Raw genomic sequence first — 6,664 nt, 5'->3', positions numbered from 1 at the left:
TTACATAACTTGCTTTGAAAATGATTTCACAACCTGAACTTTTGTTTTGTCATGATTCCTTAATAAATATAATAGCATACTTCAATAAAAAAGCACAGCCACTTTTACAGATGGGCTGCGTTTGGCCACATAGTGAATGGATGTTACAGGTGAACAGCAGAAGGTATCGACTACCATATAGAGAGCTGAAGGTATCGACTACCATATAGAGAGCTGAGTTTCAAGTCGGTGAAAGATTCTTCTCTTAACTGTCATTTTAATTCTTGCATAATTTGGCCACAAGTCCCCATCATGATTACTTTGGCATTGATATGAGAACTTACACAAGGGAGATAATAATGAGGCTTTGGATTCATTCCATGGTTGTATTTGTTTATATTACAGGTAGAACAGATGAGTGGATGAGCTGTGGCAGATGTGAAGCAAAACCCTATTACAGAGATAGAGGGTTCATGTTGAAATCTTCACAGTTTGAAATTATGTCTGCCAATATGGTGCAGAAGAGGAAGCTTTGTGATTTTTTCGTGTTTTGGGCACTGGTCATTGTTGCTCTGGTACTCTGTTGGAGTTTATGGAGAATTTGCTCTTATGGAATTCCTTATAGGGCTGTCACAATTGAAGCGCAACAATCTTTAGCACAATGGAATTTCAGGATCCAGAGGTTTGATGATACCAATGTGACTGCTGTTACTCAAGAAAATCAAAATGTGAGTTCTGCTGTTCAGCAGAATCAGAGCAATGAACATGAAATGAATGGCAAAGAAGAGGAATCCTTGCATCGGTCAATGGATGAGTGGGAGAAAAGTTCTGATAATTTCTATGCTGATTCTGACTTTAGTTACACTGTTGGGAGCACTGTGAAAAATTGGGACCTTAAAAGACAAAAATGGTTGAAGGCCCATCCTCATATAAAGAACTATACAGAAGGAGGAAGACCTCGTATCTTGGTCTTGACAGGCTCACAGCCTCATCCCTGCAAGAACCCAATTGGGGATCATCTGCTTCTGAGGTGCTTCAAGAACAAGCAGGATTACTGCAGGATCCATGGCTTGGACATGTTTTACAACACAATCCTCCTTAATCAGAAAATGTTCACTTTCTGGGCCAAAATTCCTTTGATTAGGGCAGCCATGGTGGCTCACCCTGAAGCTGAGTGGATATGGTGGATGGACTCAGATGCTGTGATCACAGACATGGAATTTGAGCACCCATTGGAGAAGTACAATGACTTCAATTTAATAGTCCATGGATGGGAGGAAAATGTTTATAAGAAAAGGAGCTGGTTGGGAATCAATGCAGGGGTTTTTCTTATGAGAAACTGTGAATGGTCCATGGATTTCATGGAGAGGTGGGCTGTGATGGGGCCTCAGAGTCCTCTGTATGAGTCCTTTGCTAAGATTTTAAGTGATGTGCTGCCTGACAGAGCCCTAACTGATTCTGATGACCAGTCTGCTCTTGTTTATCTTATGATCAAAGAGAAGAAGAAATGGACCAACAAGATTTATATTGAGAATGACTATTTTTTTCAGTATTATTGGTTGGACATTGTTGGGAATTTTGAGAATGTAAGTAAGATATATGATGCCATCGATGCCAAACATCCAGAGCTGAGGCGCAGATATGCTGAGAAAAATGCCAGACTGTATGGACAGAAGAGAGAGCCTTATTTGAAGGAAATTTGGGCTGGGCTTTTAGAGAGGAGGCCATTTGTGACTCACTTCACTGGGTGTCAGCCCTGCAGTGGGAACCATAACCCCATATACAAGGCAAAAGATTGCTGGAATGGTATGGAGAGATCTCTGGATTTTGCAGATGATCAGGTGCTCAGGATTTATGGATTTCGGAGGCCTCATCTTCAATCTGTAGCTGTTAATCCGATTCAATTCGATCAATAGATGTGTAGTCCAATTCATTTCGATTCATAAATTTCCTCTCTGCAGTAGTAAACTATGGCATCTATTCATTTTAGATTTTAGCTACTATATAGAATAAATAGCTCCATAAAGATACTAGAGAGAGACCCATTTTATTATGGACAGCATGAGTATTTAATCGCCCTGTAAAACCAAATTCATCATTATTCAGTGCAATTTATTTTCTCATATGTTTCATAATACTCAGAACATCGTTCTTTAACTAACGGTAGTTGCAGATGCTGAGGGATAAACATATTGCAAATATTTGTTGGTGTGTGAATTAGCAGTTGAATTGTCTGTGTTAAATTTAAATATTAGCGGTTGAAATGTCTGTGTTAAATTTAAATAGTTTATATTTTTAATATTGGATAATATTTTATTTTTTATATCGTTGGAAATTTATCATAGTTTTGTTCTAAAAACCAGTAGCAAGGACAATTATCTCTGGCTGCTAGTGGGAAAATTTATCATAATTTAGTTTACAGACCAGCAGCAAGGATAATTATCTCTGGTTGCTAACCGTTAACGCTGACTCATCACCATTGTTCAAAAAATAATTTGTTAGTGATCCATAAGGGGCAGGCTTTCACTCCTGCTACCTGTGAGTCTTGAGTAGTTACTTGGTTTCCTTATGTCCAAAAAAAACAAGCTCTTATCTAACCAGAAACAGTTAACTCTAAGCCCTTGTAATATTATAATAATATATAAAAAATGATCATTTATATTTGAAAATATTAATTAATATATGATTTAGTGATTGAACATATTATTTATCAATAAAAAAATAAGATTTTTTTTAGTATTAATTTTATTTATATCAAAATTTAATATGTAAAGAGTGATAATTTATATTTGAAAATATTTATTAATATATGATTTAGTGGTTGAACATATTATTTATCCATAAAAAATAAGTTTTTTTATTATTAATTTATTTATATCAAAATTTAAAAGGGAAAAATAATTATGTGATTAAGTGGTTGATACATGATTTAATAATTAAACTTAAATGTTTTTAATATTAAAGTTTAAATCCCTTGATGTGGGTGTATAATCCAGCCTTAAATGTGAAGGGACAGGGGTGTGGCGAGGTGGATCGACACCTGCCTACCCAGTACAGAAAGGTTAATAGACGCATGGAAGATGGATCTCGGCATTTGCGAAGAGCAGGGCTCATCTGCTTCCACTCCAGAGGCTCTGGTTCTCCCATCATGTCCACCGCGCTGGTTAATTCCTACACACGCTCCGGCCTGCCTCAGAACACGGCGTTCTTCAATGCAACAGTTATGGAGGGTGCTTCTCGATGCGCGCAAGAGGATGATAAATTAAGGCTCAGCCATGGGCTTGCTGTGGAATCGCCTTCGTCGATTCACTCGCATCATTTTCTCGCCTCTGGCCTCAACTCTGATTTCTGTCTGTTTGATGTTGGTTCGGCCATCCCTGAGGCCTCTCGTGACTTGAAAGGGGAGGATAATTCGGAGCTTTGCTCTGTTCTTTTGGCGGAGCGGCCTCAGTCAATCCACTAGCTCTTCTCTTGGGCCTCTGGCCTTTGTTTCAAAGTCTATTTGATTTGCTCTGACCCTATCAATATTGCTGCTCAACCTTGCTTCTATCCCGCTGCTGCTATCTCCTTGATGCCTCGCTTGCGACATAGAATGCGGTGCCGAAGAGGCCAGCCCCGACACGCGCCTTCTAGCCCTTCCTCCGAGTCGCCTTCCCTTTCCAGTGAGTTGTTTGCAAGCCATTACCCCAGCACCCGCAGTGGGAGAGGGCGGCTTCATTCTTCCAGCCACCACCCAGGACCACCTCCCACGTTTGGCTCCGCAATTTTCACCTTCAACAGCTCTCTGAATCACCCAAGGATAATAGCTCATATCTTGGTGGTTTTCCATGAGGCAGCTCAGTCGGAGGATTCTAGCTCTCATCCGGAGGGATTTGGGTCTGTCTCTGTTCCATCTTCGACCCTCCAGCTGGGGATTGGCAGTGCGTCTTTGCAGGCTTCGGATGCTCAAGTTCGCAGCGCTCAGGATGTGGTGATGGCGCCGGTTGATCCTGGTCCTTCCGAGCCTGATGCTGCTCATGCAAGGGATTTTCCTGATTTCGGATGGTGCCGCATTGTGGAAGAGCCTCCAAATGACTAGTATGCTCACTTTTGCTTTGTCTACGTGCCATGCGGCCCATACAACTGGGCAAGTTTCTTTGTGCAAACAACTATGTGGAATTCTGGTGTATTTTTGAATTTTTGTTTATCCTACAGCATCAATAGGATATTAACCTGTTCCCCTGTGTGGGTCTTGATTACTGGTTCAAGAATGAGTTCACTGCCTACGGGCAGTCTTCTTATATGCTTATCTTGACAGTTCTGCCTCTCTTCAGAGTAGAGTTTTTGACTACAGTCACGTTGTAATTTTACCCCCTTTCTTTGTTAATAGATTAATCTTATTTAGAAAAAAAAAATACTAAAATTTAAATGTTTTTAATATTAATAAATTTGAAATGTTTAATATATGAAACACTGAAATATTTTATTCTAAAGTTTTAAATAAATAAATAATGATTTTGTTTAAATATTTTCAATATTAATAAATTTGAAATGATATATTTTATTTTTGAAAAGGGAAAGAAATAAACAGTGACAAGAATATATTACTATAAAAATAAATTATTTAGATTTTAAATAATTGTGAAGAATATATTATTATAAATTTAATAATTAAACTTAAATGTTTTTAATACTAAAGTTTAAATGTTTTTAATATTAATAAATTTGAAATATTTAATAGGTGAAACACTCAAATATTTTATTATAAAGTTTTAAAAATAAATAAATAATGATTTTGTTTAAATATTTTCAATATTAATAAATTTGAAATGATATATTTTATTTTTAAAAAGGAAAGTAAATAAACAGCGAAAAAAATATATTATTTCTAAGTTTAAAGAAAAATGTGGTGTGAGAAAGATTCAGTGGCTAAAAGAAAATTAAGTTATTATAAGAAGGTCATCAACCCAACCCTAGAAGATCAAAAGTATCTCTCTATTTTAACTAGCTCAAAGAAGAAAATTAATATAGCAAAGATTAGAATGAATTCTCATGAGCTCCATAGTGAAACAGGTCATTGGGCAGTTCCTAAACGTCATGGATGAAAAGGATCTACCATATATGTGAGAATACGAACATCGAGCATGAAAACCACTTCCTCTTAGAGTGCCCCACGTAGAACCACATTAGATCTCAGTTTCACAATCTGTGTTACAACACTGACCTTCCTAGCCTTTTCCAATGTCAAAATTATAGTGAGCTCGGGAGGCTTCTCTCCAAGATTTTTGAGTATAAGAATAAAATCTTAAATCAAAATAAATAATTTGTTTCTTTAGATCTCATAGACCAATGTTTGGTGTTAGTGGACATTAATCACCATCATCATCATCATAAAAATAAATTATTTAGATTTTAAATAATTGTGAAAAATATATTAAAATAAATTAATGTAAAAATACAAAATAATGAAGTAAAGTGTTATTATATTATTATAAATTAATGTAAAAATATATAGTAATGAAGTAAAGTGTTATTAGTATAATAAAGTATATTAAAATTGTAAATTTAATATATATATATATAACATTTTTTACTATATAAATATGTATGGGATATACATGGCTAATTGTTAATAATAATATACAAATAATAATAGTAAAAAATACGTTATTAAAATTCAATATACATTAATTTAAAAATGTATTTAAATCAATTAAACTATTCATTTAAGGTAAAGAGTATATGGGAAAGTTGTATGGTAAAGTGATGGGTAACAAGTTTATATTAAGTGGAAGAGGTGATTTCATACAGGTTTTTTTTATAGAAAAATGATGAAGTATATCATTGAAACCATTTAAAAATAACTATTTCAAAACATAATAATTATGAAATATAATAAAGATATTTCAATTTAAAACAAAAACAAAAAACAAATAAATAAATAAATAAACAAAACTAGTTTATATCCATTTTAAATTTGGTTTTATTAATTGAAATAATAATCATGAAATATAATAAAAACATTTCAATTTAAAACAAAAACAAAAACAAATAAATAAAACAGAAAACAAAATTAGTTTATATCCATTTTAAATTTGGTTTTATTAAAAATTAAGAAGGATCACTTCAAAACATAATAACTATGAAATATAATAAAAACATTTTAATTTAAAAAACAAAAAAAATAAATAAAACAAAACGAAACTAGTTTATATCTATTTTAAAATCAGTTTTATTAATAATTCAGAAGGATCAAATTGCTTAAAACATAAACATGTTTCAAGGTGAAAAAAAAAAGAGTAAAGTTTACCAAGTCAAGAAAAGAAATTCGATCAGTCTCAATGTTTGCCAACTTTATTTTATTGTTTATTTTTTTATTTTTATTTTTATTTTGCAATGCAGGTTACATGTCTATCTATGTTATAGAATGTGTTTTCTAATGTAATGCATTTTTTTTTAATATTTATTTTGTGATACACGTTAAGCATATATTTGAGTTGAGTGTAGTAAATTGTATTATTCACCTTATTCAATAGAGGGGAAATCTTTCAATCTCTTAATAAAATTTCCAAGCTCAAATACAAAATAGAAGATATACAACATTCATACTAGGAGGATTACACATTTTTAATAGATATCCTAGCTATTATAATTGTAATCCATCATTAGTGGACCTTATTTAATAACTATCATGGTGGCCGCTATT

The 6,664-nt window shown here is 33.6% G+C and overlaps 1 pseudogene; it reads left to right on the top strand.

Annotated features, from left to right (window-relative positions):
* Positions 1-261: 261 nt before the first annotated feature.
* LOC149216207 (galactomannan galactosyltransferase 1 pseudogene) lies at positions 262-2,102 on the top strand (annotated as a pseudogene).
* The last annotated feature ends 4,562 nt before the right edge of the window (positions 2,103-6,664 follow it).

The sequence above is a fragment of the Pinus tabuliformis genome, chromosome 1_1 (assembly GCF_031772625.1).
Source record: "Pinus tabuliformis cultivar Carrire ecotype Pingquan chromosome 1_1, CPIR1, whole genome shotgun sequence".
Classification (NCBI taxonomy): domain Eukaryota; kingdom Viridiplantae; phylum Streptophyta; class Pinopsida; order Pinales; family Pinaceae; genus Pinus; species Pinus tabuliformis.
The sequence above is the reverse complement of the archived record's forward strand: the minus strand, read 5'-3'. Positions and strand labels throughout refer to the sequence as shown.